Genomic DNA, 20879 nt, shown 5'->3' with positions numbered 1-20879 from the left:
TCCCAGGGCAACTACAGCACGGGTTACATACAGAGTAAAGTTCCCTCTACACTGTCCCATCAAACACTCCCAGGGCAGGTACAGCACGGGTTAGATACAGAGGAAAGCTCCCTCTACACTGTCCCATCAAACACTCCCAGGGCAGGTACAGCACGGGGTTAGATACAGAGTAAAGCTCCCTCTACACTGTCCCTTCAAACTGTCCCAGGGCAGGTACAGCACGGTTAGATACAGAGTAAAGCTCCCTCTACACTGTCCCATCAAATACTCCCAGGGCAGGTACAGCACGGGTTAGATATAGAGTAAAGCTCCCTCTACACTGTCCCATCAAATACTCCCAGGGCAGGTTCAGCACGGGTTAGATACAAAGTAAAACTCCCTCTACACTATCCCATCAAATACTCCCAGGGCAGGTACAGCACGGGTTAGATACAGAGTAAAACTCCCTCAACACTGTCACTTCAAACAATCCCAGGGCAGGTACAGCACGGGTTAGATACAGAGTAAAGCTCCCTCTACACTGTCCCATCAAACACTCCCAGGGCAGGTACAGCACGGGTTAGATATAGAGTAAAGCTCCCTCTACCCCATTAAACACTCCCAGGGCAGGTACAGCATGGGTTAGATACAGAGTAAAGCTTCCTCTACACTGTCCCATCAAACACTCCCAGGGCAGGTACAGCACGGGTTAGATACAGAGTAAAGCTCCCTCTACACTGTCCCATCAAACACTCCCAGGGCAGGTACAGCACGGGTTAGATACAGAGTAAAGCTCCCTCTACACTGTCCCATCAAACACTCCCAGGGCAGGTACAGCACAGGTTAGATACAGAGTAAAGCTCCCTCTACACTGTCCCATCAAACACTCCCAGGGCAGGTACAGCACGGGTTAGATACAGAGTAAAGCTCCCTCTACACTGTCCCAGCAAACAGTCCCAGGGCAGGTACAGCACGGGGTAGATACAGACACTGACATCCCACTGATGGGCCGTAACCAGGGGCGGGGCCCTGTCTCCAGGTGACATCACACGGGAGCCAGGGGCCAATCACACAGCAGCAAGGAGCGATGTCACAAAGTGGCCGGAGCCCCTCCCACTCGAGGTGTCACAGGGTCACATTGATCAGGCTCTGCTCCTGGTGTGCAGTATCACTGGGCATGAACACAGGGTATACAATCAGTCCCGTCTCCAGGAATGAACCGGGATCCTGCCCTACATCTCTCCCGAGTTTTATTTCCATTGGTGCAAAATGAGTGGCTGATTCACAATCTCCTGGTTTGTACCATAGCACCTACAATAAGTCAAATTCTACCCCAGTGTTTCTTTTCCTCTCTACGTATCTGCTCCCTCACAGTCTCTGCCTCGCTCTCTCTCCGCAGTGAGGGATAAGTCTGGGGCTGGGATCATACTGTGCGGAAATGATCAGAATATCAGTTAGCCTCTCTTCCCGCTCCCACATCGTTACCTCTGGTGTCCCCCAAGGATCTATCCTTGGCCCCCTCCTATTTCTCATCTACATGTTGCCCCTTGGCTGTTACGTCCGTGAATAATTGAGACACGGACAGCAGGAGTGAACAAACTAAGCCTTTACTGGTGGAAGTCAATAGTGAAACTAAAAACACAGAGGCTCACTAGCGCCTTTGATACAGGGGTGGTCACTGCCGGTACTGCAGTCCGAGACCAATTATTCTCTTAAAAGGTACGTACGCAACAATTCCTCCCCTTTTAGATAAACAGTACATAACATTCATTTAACAACTAAATGATAACTAATTACAATCACAATTACTGTTGCTAGATACATTGGTTAAGTTTAAGCAATTATAAGTTCAGTCTTTGAGGAGGCTTCCTGATTCTGTCTGGATAACGCCTCTTTGGGGTATCAGGTTCTTCTGGCAATGTTGAGTCGGGATCAATGTTGTTGTTTGGTTCATCTGCTTCCAATATTACCGGTTCTGCGGTAGCTGCAATTGGAATGTCGATTTCATTATCAGGTGTATCAGATCGTGGTGTGGAGTTGACGTTTTCCAGTGACTCTAGAATCTGGTCAGCATGGCGTCTTACAATGCTCTCCCCAACGTCCACGGTATACATGAGAGGTCCTTGTCGTGTACAAATCGTTCCTGGCTGCCATTTCTCAGTGCGGTAGTCCCGGGCCAAAACTGGTTGACCTATCTTAAAACTCCTGGTCGGCCTTTCATTCATATTCTGAAACTGCCTGTTCTCCACATCTCTTCGGACGTTTGGCTTAACCAAATCCAAGCGGCATCGTAGTCTTCGATTGAAGAACATCATGGCTGGAGTTTGGTTGGTAACCGCATGTGTCGCATTCCGGTAGGCAAACAAGAAGTTGTCCACCTTGTGTTGTAGGGGTATATCTTCATTACACATTGCCTTGATAGCCTTCTTGAATGTTTGGACAAACCTCTCGGCCAATCCATTAGTGGCTGGATGATATGGGGCAGATGTGTAATGCTTAACACCATTGTTCTTTAAGAACCTCCGGAACTCTTCAGACACAAACTGTGGTCCATTGTCAGAGCAAATCTGTTCAGGCAGCCCATTCCTGGCGAAAAAGGTTCGTAAAACTGTGATAGTTTTTTCCGTGGTGGTTGAGGACATTTTTATTACCTCTGGCCACTTTGAATGTGCATCCACCGCAATTAAAAACATTGAGTCCATGAAGGGACCAGCAAAATCAATGTGCACCCTTTGCCATGGAGATGAGGGCCACTCCCATGGATGCCGAGGAGCTTGTGGTGGGGCATTTTGGACCTTCTGGCATCCTGCACAGCCCTTGGTCATCTCTTCGATTTCTCTATCGATTCCCGGCCACCACACAAACGCTCTGGCTAAGTTCTTCATTTTTACCCCACCCAGATGACCCTCATGAAGCTCATTGAGCACTCTATCCGTCAACTTAGGTGGAATTACTACTCTGGATCCACACATCAAGGTTCCTCTGCACACTGACAGCTGTTCTCTTCTCGGAGAGAATGCTGGCAGCAGTGGTTCACCATGTGCTGGCCATCCCTTCACCATTAAATCATAGACCCGTGATAGTGTCGGGTCATTCCGTGTTTCCTTTTCTATGTTTGCATTCGTCACAGGGAGACATTCGACTAAGGTCGAGTGGAATAACTCCATTGGATCCACTGCAAGGTCTTCTTCTTCCACCGTCGACAACGGTAGACGTGAAAATCCATCAGCATTTCCATGCTGTTTAGTTCCTTTGTACTCGATGTCATATTGGTGTGCCCCTAGGAAAAGGGACCATCTCTGCAGCAGTTGTGCTGTCATTATCGGTACGCCCTTCTGAGGGTTGAAAATGGAGACAAGAGGTTGATGATCGGTTAGTAGAGTAAATTTTTGACCGTGCAGGTAGTGATTGAACTTCTTCACCCCCCACACTAGGCTGAAGGCCTCACTGTCAATCTGGGCGTAGTTACGCTCAGCAGAAGTTAACGAGCGTGACGCAAAAGCTATCGGCCTCTCTAAACCATCAAGGAATTTATGTGACAGTACCGCCCCAATGCCGTAGGGAGACGCATCACACGCCAGCCTGATTGGGAGTGCTGGGTTGCAGTGAGCCAATACTTCCCTTGAAGTGATTAAGTCCTTACTCTTCTGAAAAGCACGCTTACAATCATCGCTCCATTTCCATGCTACCCCCATTCGTAGCAGGGCGTTCAGTGGGTGCAGAATTGTCGACAAATTCGGCAAAAACTTATGATAGTAATTCACCAATCCGAGGAATGACCTCAGTTGTGACACATTTTCAGGCGCTGGGGCCTTAACAACCGCTTCAATTTTGTCAGGGGACTTATGTAACCCCTCTTCATCAATCACATGGCCACAATACAATATCTGTTTCTTAAAAAATTCGCACTTGGGGCGGTTGGCTCGCAGCCCATGTTCCCGTAGTCTAGTGAGCACCTGTTCTAGGTTGTTAAGGTGTTCACTGTCATCTTCACCTGTTACAAGGATGTTGTCCAAGTAACACTGAGTCCCCGGAATCCCTTGCAGGACTTGTTCCATCGCTCTTTGCCATATCGCCGGAGCCGATGCTACTCCGAATAGCAATCGATGATACTGGTAAAGACCTTTGTGAGTGTTTATCGTGAGATACTTCCTAGAGGACTCTTCAACCTCCATCTGCAAATATGCTTGTGCTAGGTCAATTTTTGTAAAATGCTTCCCTCCGGACAGTGAGGCGAAGATGTCTTCTATCCTTGGAAGAGGATATTGTACTGTGTGAAGGACTGGGTTCACCGTCACCTTGAAATCCCCACAGATGCGAATCTTCCTTGGCTCCCCGGACTTATTGCTTAACGTTTTCTTCATGACAGGAACGATGGGTGTCGCCCACTCGCTCCAGTCGACCTTAGACAACACGCCCGCCTTCTCCAGATTCTCCAGCTCTGCCTCGACGGCTGGGCGAATTGCATATGGTACCGGTCTTGCTTTGAAAAACTTGGGAACTGCATTCTCTTCTATTTTTATCGAGGTGGTTACGCCTTTAAGCGTGCCCAGTTCTTGTTGAAATACCTCTTTGGCGTTAGCTAAGATTGTTGACAACCGTCCAGGAGTGACGTCTTCATCTTTTTTACCGTCCACCGTCATTGCATGAATGGAGTGCCAATCTAAGTTTATCTTCCTGATCCATTCCTGTCCCAATAACGGTAGTCCACCATTTGGCAGTATGTAGAGATACAATTTCCGTATTTTCTTGCCGTTGTATTCGACAGGCACCCTCATTTTTCCTCTGGGGTATACTTTTTGCCCCGTATACATCGTCAAGACGATGGATGTCTCTCTCAAGGGTATGTGTGAAAATAGCCGCTCGTAGTCTCGTCGATTCATGACGGTTAGCGCTGATCCTGTATCCAATTCCATTTTAACTTGGGACCCTGCTATCGTGAGGGTGACCCAAATGGTTCGGTGATCCTCTTTTGCGATTACATTGTGAAGTTTGAGACAGCTTAGTCTCCTGTTCCCGGATTCACTATCGCTCATCTGGTCTTCGGAACTACTGTCCGTCATCTTTTGTACTTTCTTGTACGGTTCCTTAGTAGCCTTTTTGTTGTCGCTGGTCTTCTTCCCAGACCTGCAAACTCGTGCAATGTGTCCCATCTTCCCGCATTGCCTGCATATTTTGTCTTTGGACCAGCAGTCCTTCTGGTCATGGTTAGTTCTGCCGCAGCGATAACATTTTGCAAATCCCCGTGTCATTTCGTGGGTGCCGTATTCCTGTGGTTTTTGTTGAATTTCTGCAGCTCCCCTGGCTGCTGCTTCATACGATACTGCCACGCTGAAAGCCTTATCTAGCGTCAGCTCTTTCTCTGAGAGTAACTTCTTCTGTGTTCCTTCACTCAGGAGTCCACAGACAAATTGTCCCGTAGGGTATCTGCCAGTCCTGCTCCGCGGAAACTGGCAGTGCTTTGATAGCTTGCGTAGTTCCGTAAGATACTCAGCATTGCTCTCATCTTTGTGCTGAGTTCTCCTGTGGAATTTAAATCTTTCTGCTATCAACAGCGGTGCAGGGTTTAAGTGTTCCTGTAGGACAGCAACAATTTCGTTAAAACTCTTTGCCTTCGGTTTGGCTGGAGTAATCAGGTCCCGCAATAGGCCGTACGTTCTAGCGCCCATTAAGTTTAGCAATATCGATGCCTTTTTCCCCTCCGCTATTTCGTTTGCCTCGAAATATACCTCGACTCTTTCCACATACGTGGTCCAGTCCTCTATTGTATTATCAAAAGGAGTGATACAGCCAGTCTTCGGCATCTTGCAAATCTAAAATGGCGCCTCCCGCGCTTTGCCTTCTTCCCCGATTTAACAAAATGGCACCTCCTGCGCTTTGCCTTCTTCCCCGCTGTTGTTAGCGCTGCTTTCCACGGTTTCTTGCGCGTTTAATATTGATTTTTTTTCTTTTATTATTTTCCCGTCGTGGAGCGGACCCTCTAGGACACTTCCCTCCCTCTTCTTAGGTCCGAACGCTGCCCGGCTTCGAAGCACCGGCCGCGCCCTGTGTGCTCCACCCTCTCTCTCTCTCTTTGCTTCCCGACTCGCTGCCCGGCCCCGTTGAAAAGCCACCCGATCGAGCTCTAGCCCGCCGCAGCCCAGGAAGGATCAGTGCACTACCTGCCACCAGCCCAATTAGCTGGGAAACCACAGACCGAGGAACCAAGCCTGGCTCTGGACAGTCTCGCCTGCAAGTTTTCAATCCGACGATTTGGAGGGCGGTTGCCCACGGTCGACGCCCGTTTCTCGAGTTTCTTTGGATTTTATTTTATTTATTTTTTTCTTTCTTCTGGCTTCGACCTTCAATAACGTCATCTGAGGTGCTGCCAAGTTGCAGGTAAGTTCGTTTCTTACTCGTCGCCAGTGTTACGTCCGTGAATAATTGAGACACGGACAGCAGGAGTGAACAAACTAAGTCTTTACTGGTGGAAGTCAATAGTGAAACTAAAAACACAGAGGCTCACTAGCGCCTTTTATACAGAGGTGGTCACTGCCGGTACTGCAGTCCGAGACCAGTTATTCTCTTAAAGGTACATACACAACATTGGCGACATCTTCCAAAAACACAGCGTCAGTTTCCACATGTACGCTGACGACACCCAGCTCCAGCTCACTACCTCTTCCCTCGACCCCTCCACGGCGTCTAAACTGTCAGACTGCTTGACCGACATGAGCAAAAGTTTCTCCAATTAAATATTGGGAAGGCCGAAGCCATTGCTTTTGGTCCCCGCCACCAACTCTGTTCCCTCGTCACTGACTCCATCCCTCTCCCTAACATCTGTCTGAGGCTGAACCACACTGTTCACAACATTGGTGTCATATTTCACCCTGAAATGAGCTTCCGACCACATATCCGCAGCGTAACAAAGACCACCTACTTCCACCTCCGTAACATCGCCCGTCTCCGCCCTTGCCTCATCTCATCTGCTGCTGAAACCCTGACCCATGCCTTTGTTACTTCTAGACTTGACTATTCCTGGCTGGCCTCCCACATTCCACCCTATGTAAACTGGAGGTCATCCAAAACTCGGCTGCCCGTGTCCTAACTCGTACCAAGTCCCGTTCGCCCATCTCCCCTGTGCTCACTGACCTACACTGGCTCCCGGTTAAGCAGCACCTCGATTTCAAAATTCTCATCCTTGTTTTCAAACCCCTCATGGACTCGCCCCTTCCTATCTCTAATCTCCTTCAGCCCACAACTCCGCCCCCCCCACCCCGCCGAGATATCTGCGCTCCTCTAATTCTGCCCTCTTGTGCATCCCTGATTATAATCGCTCAGCCATTGGTGGCCGTGCCTTCTGTTACCCAGGCCCTCAGCTCTGGAATTCCCTGCCGAAACCTCTCTGCCTCGCTACCTCTCTTTCCTCCTTGAAGACGCTCATTAAAACCTCCCACGTTGACCAAGCTTTTAGTGGCCTGTCCAAATTTATCCCGATGTGGCTCGGTGTCAAAATTGTTTGTCTTAAAATACTCCTGTGAACCGCCTTGGGACATTTTACTACGTTAAAGGTGCTATTTAAATACAAGTTATTGTTGTTGTACATCTCTGGCTCTATAGAATCATAGACTGGTTACAGCACAGAAGGAGGCCTTACGGCCCGTCGAGCCCGTGCCAGCTCTCTGCAAGAGCGCTTCAGCAAGTCCCACTCCCCCACCCTTTCCCCAGAGCCCTGCAATTCTTTTTCCTTCAGGCACTTATCCAATTCCCTTCTGATATACCCCCACACCCCTCACTGTAACACTGATATACCCCACACCCCTCACTGTAACACTGATATACCCCACACCACTCACTGTAACACTGATATACCCCACACCCCTCACTGTAACACTGATATACCTCACACCCCTCACTGTAACACTGATATACCCCACACCCCTCACTGTAACACTGATATACCCCACACCCCTCACTGTAACACTGATATAACCCACACCCCTCACTGTAACACTGATATACCCCACACCTCTCACTGTAACACTGATATAACCAACACCCCTCACTGTAACACTGATATACCCCACACCCCTCACTGTAACACTGATATACCCCACACCCCTCACTGTAACACTGATATACGCCACACCCCTCACTGTAACACTGATATACCCCACACCCCTCACTGTAACACTGATATACCCCACACCCCTCACTGTAACACTGATATACGCCACACCCCTCACTGTAACACTGATATACCCCACACCCCTCACTGCAACACTGATATACCCCACACCCCACTGTAACAGATATACCCCACACCCCTCACTGTAACACTGATATACCCCACACCCCTCACTGTAACACTGATATACCCCACACCCCTCATTGTAACACTCCGATATACCCCACACCCCTCACTGTAACACTGATATACCCCACACCCCTCACTGCAACACTGATATACCCCACACCCCTCACTGTAACACTGATATACCCCACACACCTCACTGTAACACTGATATACCCCACACCCCTCACTGTAACACTCTGATATACCCCACACCCCTCACTGTAACACTGATATACCCCACACCCCTCACTGCAACACTGATATATCCCACACCCCTCACTGTAACACTGATATACCCCACACACCTCACTGTAACACTGATATACCCCACACCCCTCACTGTAACACTCTGATATACCCCACACCCCTCACTGTAACACTGATATACCCCACACCCCTCACTGTAACACTGATATACCCCACACCCCTCACTGTAACACTGATATACCCCACACCCCTCACTGTAACACTGATATACCCCGCACCCCTCACTGTAACACTAATATACCCCACACCCCTCACTGTAACACTGATATACCCCACACCCTTCACTGTAACACTGATCTACCCCACACCCCTCACTGTAACACTGATATACCCCACACCCCTCACTGTAACACTGATATACACCACACCCCTCACTGTAACACTGATATAACCCACACCCCTCACTGTAACACTGATATACCCCACACCCCTCACTGTAACACTGATATACCCCACACCCCTCACTGTAACACTGATATACCCCACACTCCTCACTGTAACACTGATATACCCCACACCCCTCACTGTAACACTGATATACCCCACACCCCTCACTGTAACACTGATATACCCCACACCCCTCACTGTAACACTCCGATATACCCCACACCCCTCACTGTAACACTGATATACCCCACACCCTCACTGTAACACTGATATACCCCACACCTCTCACTGTAACACTGATATACCCCACACCCCTCACTGTAACACTGATATACCCCACACCCCTCACTGTAACACTGATATACCCCACACCCCTCACTGTAACACTGATATACCCCACGCCTCACTGTAACACTCCGATATACCCCACACCCCTCCCTGTAACACTCCGATATACCCCACACCCATCACTGTAACACTGATATAACCCACACCACTCACTGTAACACTCCGATATACCCCACACCCCTCACTGTAACACTGATATACCCCGCACCCCTCACTGTAACACTGATATACCCCACACCCCTCACTATAACACTGATATACCCCACACCCCTCACTGTTACACTGATATACCCCACCCCTCACTGTAACACTCCGATATACCCCACACCCCTCACTGTAACACTGATATACCCCACACCCCTCACTGTAACACTGATATACCCCACACCCCTCACTGTAACACTGATATACCCCATACCCCTCACTGTAACACTGATATACCCCACACCCCTCACTGTAACACTGATATACCCCACACCCCTCACTGTAACACTGATATACCCCACACCCCTCACTGTAACACTGATATACCCCACACCCCTCACTGTAACACTGATATACCCCACACCCCTCACTGTAACACTGATATACCCCACACCCCTCACTGTAACACTGATATACCCCACACCCTCAGTGTAACACTGATATACCCGACACCCCTCACTGTAACACTGATATACCCCACACCCCTCACTGTTACACTGATATACCCCACACCCCTCACTGTAACACTGATATACCCCACACCCCTCACTGTAACGCTGATATACTCCACACCCCTCACTGTAACACCGATATACCCCACACCCCTCACTGTAACACTGATATACCCCACCCCTCACTGTAACACTCCGATATACCCCACACCCCTCACTGTAACACTGATATACCCCACACCTCTCACTGTAACACTGATACACCCCACACCCCTCACTGTAACACTGATATACCCCACACGCCTCACTGTAACACTCCGATATACCCCACACCCCTCCCTGTAACACTCCGATATACCCCACACCCATCACTGTAACACTGATATAACCCACACCCCTCAATGTAACACTCCGATATACCCCACACCACTCACTGTAACACTGATATACCCCGCACCCCTCACTGTAACACTGATATACCCCACACCCCTCACTATAACACTGATATACCCCACACCCCTCACTGTTACACTGATATACCCCACACCCCTCACTGTAACACTCCAATATACCCCACACCCCTCACTGTAACACTGATATACCCCACACCCCTCAGTGTAACACTGATATACCCCACACCCTCACTGTAACACTGATATACCCCACACCCCTCACTGTAACACTGATATACCCCACACCCCTCACTGTAACACTGATATACCCCACACCCCTCACTGTAACACTGATATACCCCACACCCCTCACTGTAACACTGATATACCCCACACCCCTCACTGTAACACTGATATACCCCACACCCTCACTGTAACACTGATATACCCGACACCCCTCACTGTAACACTGATATACCCCACACCCCTCACTGTAACACTGATATACCCCACACCCCTCACTGTAACACTGATATACCCCACACCCCTCACTGTAACACTGATATACTCCACACCCCTCACTGTAACACCGATATACCCCACACCCCTCACTGTAACACTGATATACCCCACACCCCTCACTGTAACACTCCGATATACCCCACACCCCTCACTGTAACACTGATATACCCCACACCTCACTGTAAAACTGATATACCTCACACACCTCACTGTAACACTCCGATATACCCCACACCCCTCACTGTAACACTCCGATATACCCCACACCCCTCACTGTAACACTGATATACCCCACACACCTCACTGTAACACTGATATACCCCACACCCCTCACTGTAACACTGATATACCCCACACCCCTCACTGTAACACTGATATACCCCACATCCCTCACTGTAACACTGATATACCCCACACCCCTCACTGTAACACTGATATACCCCACACCCCCCACTTTAACACTGATATACCCCACACCCCTCACTGTAACACTGATATACCCCACACCCCTCACTGTAACACTGATATACCCCACACCCCTCACTGTAACACTGATATACCCCACACCCCTCACTGTAAAACTGATATACCCCACACCCCTCACTGTAACACTGATATACCCCACACCCCTCACTGTAACACTGATATACCCCACACCCCTCACTGTAACACTGATATACCCCACACCCCTCACTGTAACACTGATATACCCCACACCCCTCACTGTAACACTGATATACCCCACACCCCTCACTGTAACACTGATATACCCCACCCCCCCCACTTTAACACTGATATACCCCACACCCCTCACTGTAACACTGATATACCCCACACCCTCACTGTAACACTGATATACCCCACACCCCTCACTGTAACACTGATATACCCCACACCACTCACTGTAACACTGATATGCCCCACACCCCTCACTGTAACACTGATATACCCCACACCCCTCACTGTAACACTGATATACCCCACACCCCTCACTGTAACACTGATATACCCCACACCCCTCACTGTAACACTGATATACCCCACACCCCTCACTGTAACACTGATATACCCCACACCCCTCACTGTAACACTGATATACCGCACACCCCTCACTGTAACACTGATATACCCCACACCCTCACTGTAACACTGATATACCCGACACCCCTCACTGTAACACTGATATACCCCACACCCCTCACTGTTACACTGATATACCCCACACCCCTCACTGTAACACTGATATACCCCACACCCCTCACTGTAACACTGATATACCCCTCACTGTAACACCGATATACCCCACACCCCTCACTGTAACACTGATATACCCCACCCCTCACTGTAACACTCCGATATACCCCACACCCCTCACTGTAACACTGATATACCCCACACCCCTCACTGTAACACTGATACACCCCACACCCCTCACTGTAACACTGATATACCCCACACGCCTCACTGTAACACTCCGATATACCCCACACCCCTCCCTGTAACACTCCGATATACCCCACACCCATCACTGTAACACTGATATAACCCACACCCCTCAATGTAACACTCCGATATACCCCACACCACTCACTGTAACACTGATATACCCCACACCCCTCACTGTAACACTGATATACCCCACACCCCTCACTGTAACACTGATATACCCCACCCCCCCCACTTTAACACTGATATACCCCACACCCCTCACTGTAACACTGATATACCCCACACCCCTCACTGTAACACTGATATACCCCACACCCCTCACTGTAACACTGATATACCCCACACCCCTCACTGTAACACTGATATACCCCACACCCCTCACTGTAACACTGATATACCCCACACCCCTCACTGTAACACTGATATACCCCACACCCCTCACTGTAACACTGATATACCCCACACCCCTCACTGTAACACTGATATACCCCACACCCCTCACTGTAACACTGATATACCCCACACCCCTCACTGTTACACTGATATACCCCACACCCCTCACTGTTACACTGATATACCCCACACCCCTCACTGTAACACTGATATACCCCACACCCTCACTGTAACACTGATATACCCGACACCCCTCACTGTAACACTGATATACCCCACACCCCTCACTGTTACACTGATATACCCCACACCCCTCACTGTAACACTGATATACCCCACACCCCTCACTGTAACACTGATATACTCCACACCCCTCACTGTAACACCGATATACCCCACACCCCTCACTGTAACACTGATATACCCCACCCCTCACTGTAACACTCCGATATACCCCACACCCCTCACTGTAACACTGATATACCCCACACCCCTCACTGTAACACTGATACACCCCACACCCCTCACTGTAACACTGATATACCCCACACGCCTCACTGTAACACTCCGATATACCCCACACCCCTCCCTGTAACACTCCGATATACCCCACACCCATCACTGTAACACTGATATAACCCACACCCCTCAATGTAACACTCCGATATACCCCACACCACTCACTGTAACACTGATATACCCCGCACCCCTCACTGTAACACTGATATACCCCACACCCCTCACTATAACACTGATATACCCCACACCCCTCACTGTTACACTGATATACCCCACACCCCTCACTGTAACACTCCGATATACCCCACACCCCTCACTGTAACACTGATATACCCCACACCCCTCACTGTAACACTGATATACCCCACACCCCTCACTGTAACACTGATATACCCCACACCCCTCACTGTAACACTGATATACCCCACACCCCTCACTGTAACACTGATATACCCCACACCCCTCACTGTAACACTGATATACCCCACACCCCTCACTGTAACACTGATATACCCCACACCCCTCACTGTAACACTGATATACCCCACACCCCTCACTGTAACACTGATATACCCCACACCCCTCACTGTAACACTGATATACCCCACACCCTCACTGTAACACTGATATACCCGACACCCCTCACTGTAACACTGATATACCCCACATCCCTCACTGTAACACTGATATACCCCACACCCCTCACTGTAACACTGATATACCCCACACCCCTCACTGTAACACTGATATACTCCACACCCCTCACTGTAACACCGATATACCCCACACCCCTCACTGTAACACTGATATACCCCACACCCCTCACTGTAACACTCCGATATACCCCACACCCCTCACTGTAACACTGATATACCCCACACCTCACTGTAAAACTGATATACCTCACACACCTCACTGTAGCACTCCGATATACCCCACACCCCTCACTGTAACACTCCGATATACCCCACACCCCTCACTGTAACGCTGATATACCCCACACACCTCACTGTAACACTGATATACCCCACACCCCTCACTGGAGCACTGATATACCCCACACCCCTCACTGTAACACTGATATACCCCACACCCCTCACTGTAACACTGATATACCCCACACCCCTCACTGTAACACTGATATACCCCACACCCCTCACTGTAACACTGATATAACCCGCACCCCTCACTGTAACACTGATATACCCCGCACCCCTCACTGTAACACTGATATACCTCACACCCCTCACTGTAACACTGATATACCCCACACCCCTCACTGTAACACTGATATACCCCACACCCCTCACTGTAACACTGATATACCCCACACCCCTCACTGTAACACTGATATACCCCACACCCCTCACTGTAACACTGATATACCCCACACCCCTCTGTAACACTGATATACCCCACACCCCCCACTTTAACACTGATATACCCCACACCCCTTACTGTAACACTGATATACCCCACACCCCTCACTGTAACACTGATATACCCCACACCCCTCACTGTAACACTGATATACCCCACACCCCTCACTGTAACACTGATATACCCCACACCCCTCACTGTAACACGGATATACCCCACACCCCTCACTGTAACACTGATATACCCCACCCCCCCCACTTTAACACTGATATACCCCACACCCCTCACTGTAACACTGATATACCCCACACCCCTCACTGTAACACTGATATACCCCACACCCCTCACTGTAACACTGATATACCCCACACCCCTCACTGTAACACTGATATACCCCACACCCCTCACTGTAACACTGATATACCCCACACCCCTCACTGTAACACTGATATACCCCACACCCCTCACTGTAACACTGATATACCCCACACCCCTCACTGTAACACTGATATACCCCACACCCCTCACTGTAACACTGATATACCCCACACCCCTCACTGTTACACTGATATACCCCACACCCCTCACTGTAACACTGATATACCCCACACCCTCACTGTAACACTGATATACCCGACACCCCTCACTGTAACACTGATATACCCCACACCCCTCACTGTTACACTGATATACCCCACACCCCTCACTGTGACACTGATATACCCCACACCCCTCACTGTAACACTGATATACTCCACACCCCTCACTGTAACACCGATATACCCCACACCCCTCACTGTAACACTGATATACCCCACCCCTCACTGTAACACTCCGATATACCCCACACCCCTCACTGTAACACTGATATACCCCACACCCCTCACTGTAACACTGATACACCCCACACCCCTCACTGTAACACTGATATACCCCACACGCCTCACTGTAACACTCCGATATACCCCACACCCCTCCCTGTAACACTCCGATATACCCCACACCCATCACTGTAACACTGATATAACCCACACCCCTCAATGTAACACTCCGATATACCCCACACCACTCACTGTAACACTGATATACCCCGCACCCCTCACTGTAACACTGATATACCCCACACCCCTCACTATAACACTGATATACCCCACACCCCTCACTGTTACACTGATATACCCCACACCCCTCACTGTAACACTCCGATATACCCCACACCCCTCACTGTAACACTGATATACCCCACACCCCTCACTGTAACACTGATATACCCCACACCCCTCACTGTAACACTGATATACCCCACACCCCTCACTGTAACACTGATATACCCCACACCCCTCACTGTAACACTGATATACCCCACACCCCTCACTGTAACACTGATATACCCCACACCCCTCACTGTAACACTGATATACCCCACACCCCTCACTGTAACACTGATATACCCCACACCCCTCACTGTAACACTGATATACCCCACACCCCTCACTGTAACACTGATATACCCCACACCCTCACTGTAACACTGATATACCCGACACCCCTCACTGTAACACTGATATACCCCACATCCCTCACTGTAACACTGATATACCCCACACCCCTCACTGTAACACTGATATACCCCACACCCCTCACTGTAACACTGATATACTCCACACCCCTCACTGTAACACCGATATACCCCACACCCCTCACTGTAACACTGATATACCCCACACCCCTCACTGTAACACTCCGATATACCCCACACCCCTCACTGTAACACTGATATACCCCACACCTCACTGTAAAACTGATATACCTCACACACCTCACTGTAGCACTCCGATATACCCCACACCCCTCACTGTAACACTCCGATATACCCCACACCCCTCACTGTAACGCTGATATACCCCACACACCTCACTGTAACACTGATATACCCCACACCCCTCACTGGAGCACTGATATACCCCACACCCCTCACTGTAACACTGATATACCCCACACCCCTCACTGTAACACTGATATACCCCACACCCCTCACTGTAACACTGATATACCCCACACCCCTCACTGTAACACTGATATACCCCGCACCCCTCACTGTAACACTGATATACCCCGCACCCCTCACTGTAACACTGATATACCTCACACCCCTCACTGTAACACTGATATACCCCACACCCCTCACTGTAACACTGATATACCCCACACCCCTCACTGTAACACTGATATACCCCACACCCCTCACTGTAACACTGATATACCCCACACCCCTCACTGTAACACTGATATACCCCACACCCCTCTGTAACACTGATATACCCCACACCCCCCACTTTAAAACTGATATACCCCACACCCCTTACTGTAACACTGATATACCCCACACCCCTCACTGTAACACTGATATACCCCACACCCCTCACTGTAACACTGATATACCCCACACCCCTCACTGTAACACTGATATACCCCACACCCCTCACTGTAACACTGATATACCCCACACCCCTCACTGTAACACTGATATACCCCACCCCCCCCACTTTAACACTGATATACCCCACACCCCTCACTGTAACACTGATATACCCCACACCCCTCACTGTAACACTGATATACCCCACACCCCTCACTGTAACACTGATATACCCCACACCCCTCACTGTAACACTGATATACCCCACACCCCTCACTGTAACACTGATATACCCCACACCCCTCACTGTAACACTGATATACCCCACACCCCTCACTGTAACACTGATATACCCCACACCCCTCACTGTAACACTGATATACCCCACACCCCTCACTGTAACACTGATATACCCCACACCCCTCACTGTAACACTGATATACCCCACACCCCTCACTGTAACACTGATATACCCCACACCCTCACTGTAACACTGATATACCCGACACCCCTCACTGTAACACTGATATACCCCACACCCCTCACTGTTACACTGATATACCCCACACCCCTCACTGTAACACTGATATACCCCACACCCCTCACTGTAACACTGATATACTCCACACCCCTCACTGTAACACCGATATACCCCACACCCCTCACTGTAACACTGATATACCCCACCCCTCACTGTAACACTCCGATATACCCCACACCCCTCACTGTAACACTGATATACCCCACACCCCTCACTGTAACACTGATACACCCCACACCCCTCACTGTAACACTGATATACCCCACACGCCTCACTCTAACACTCCGATATACCCCACACCCCTCCCTGTAACACTCCGATATACCCCACACCCATCACTGTAACACTGATATAACCCACACCCCTCAATGTAACACTCCGATATACCCCACACCACTCACTGTAACACTGATATACCCCGCACCCCTCACTGTAACACTGATATACCCCACACCCCTCACTATAACACTGATATACCCCACACCCCTCTCTGTAACACTGATATAACCCACACCCCTCAATGTAACACTCCGATATTCCCCACACCCCTCACTGTAACACTCCGATATACCCCACACCCCTCACTGTAACACTGATATACCCCACACCCCTCACTGTAACACTGATATACCCCACACCCCTCACTGTAACACTGATATACCCCACACCCCTCACTGTAACACTGATATACCCTACACCCCTCACTGTAACACTGATATACCCCACACCCCTCACTGTAACACTGATATACCCCACACCCCTCACTGTAACACTGATATACCCCACACCCCTCACTGTAACACTGATATACCCCACACCCCTCACTGTAACACTGATATACCCCACACCCCTCACTGTAACAGTGATATACCCCACACCCTCACTGTAACACTGATATACCCGACACCCCTCACTGTAACACTGATATACCCCACACCCCTCACTGTAACACTGATATACCCCACACCCCTCACTGTAACACTGATATACCCCACACCCCTCACTGTAACACTGATATACTCCACACCCCTCACTGTAACACCGATATACCCCACACCCCTCACTGTAACACCGATATACCCCACACCCCTCACTGTAACACTCCGATATACCCCACACCCCTCACTGTAACACTGATATACCCCACACCTCACTGTAAAACTGATATACCTCACACACCTCACTGTAACACTCCGATATACCCCACACCCCTCACTGTAACACTCCGATATACCCCACACCCCTCACTGTAACACTGATATACCCCACACACCTCACTGTAACACTGATATACCCCACACCCCTCACTGTAACACTGATATACCCCACACCCCTCACTGTAACACTGATATACCCCACACCCCTCACTGTAACACTGATATACGCCACACCCCTCACTGTAACACTGATATACCCCACACCCCTCACTGTAACACTGATATACCCCGCACCCCTCACTGTAACACTGATATACCCCGCACCCCTCACTGTAACATTGATATACCTCACACCCCTCACTGTAACACTGATATACCCCACACCCCTCACTGTAACACTGATATACCCCACACCCCTCACTGTAACACTGATATACCCCACACCCCTCACTGTAACACTGATATACCCCACACCCCTCACTGTAACACTGATATACCCCACACCCCTCACTGTAACACTGATATACCCCACACCCCCCACTTTAACACTGATATACCCCACACCCCTCACTGTAACACTGATATACCCCACACCCCTCACTGTAACACTGATATACCCCACACCCCTCACTGTAACACTGATATACCCCACACCCCTCACTGTAACACTGATATACCCCACACCCCTCACTGCAACACTGATATACCCCACACCCCTCACTGTAACACTGATATACCCCACACCCCTCACTGTAACACTGATATACCCCACACCCCTCACTGTAACACTGATATACCCCACACCCCTCACTGTAACACTGATATACCCCACACCCCTCACTGTAACACTGATATACCCCACCCCCCCCCACTTTAACACTGATATACCCCACACCCCTCACTGTAACACTGATATACCCCACACCCCTCACTGTAACACTGATATACCCCACACCCCTCACTGTAACACTGATATACCCCACACCCCTCACTGTAACACTGATATACCCCACACCCCTCACTGTAACACTGATATACCCCACACCCCTCACTGTAACACTGATATACCCCACACCCCTCACTGTAACACTGATATACCCCACACCCCTCACTGTAACACTGATATACCCCACACCCCTCACTGTAACACTGATATACCCCACACCCCTCACTGTAACACTGATATACCCCACACCCCTCACTGTAACACTGATATACCCCACACCCCTCACTGTAACACTGATATACCCCACACCCCTCACTGTAACACTGATATACCCCACACCCCTCGCTGTAACACTGATATACCCCACACCCCTCACTGTAACACTGATATACCCCACACCCCTCACTGTAACACTGATATACCCCACACCCCACTGTTACACTGATATACCCCACACCCCTCACTGTAACACTGATATACCCCACACCCCTCACTGTAACACTGATATACCCCACACCCCTCACTGTAACACTGATATACCCCACACCCCTCACTGTAACACTCCGATGTACCCCACACCCCTCACTGTAACACTGATATACCCCACACCCCTCACTGTAACACTGATATACCCCACACCCCTCACTGTAACACTGATATACCCCACACCCCTCACTGTAACACTCCGATATACCCCACACCCCACTGTAAGACTGATATACCCCACACCCCTCACTGTAACACTCCGATATACCCCACACCCCTCGCTGTAACACTGATATACCCCACACCCCTCACTGTAACACACCGATATACCCCACACCCCTCACTGTAACACTGATATACCCCACACCCCTCACTGTAACACTGATATACCCCACACCCCTCACTGGAACCCTCCGATATACCCCACACCCCTCACTGTAACACTCCGATATACCCCACACCCCTCACTGTAACACTGATATACCCCTCACTGTAACACTGACATACCCCTCACCCCTCACTGTGACACTGAAAAACCCCACACCCCTCACAGTAACACTCCGATATACCCCACACCCCTCACTGGAACACTGATATATTTCATACCGCTCACTGTAACACTGATATACCCCACACCCCTCACTGTAACACTGATATATTTCACATCCTTCACTGTAACACTGATATACCGCACACCCCTCAC

The sequence above is a fragment of the Somniosus microcephalus genome, chromosome 12 (assembly GCF_052327205.1).
Source record: "Somniosus microcephalus isolate GS21.2 chromosome 12, FLI_Smic_1.0, whole genome shotgun sequence".
NCBI lineage: Eukaryota > Metazoa > Chordata > Chondrichthyes > Squaliformes > Somniosidae > Somniosus > Somniosus microcephalus.
This window is presented reverse-complemented; position numbering follows the sequence as displayed.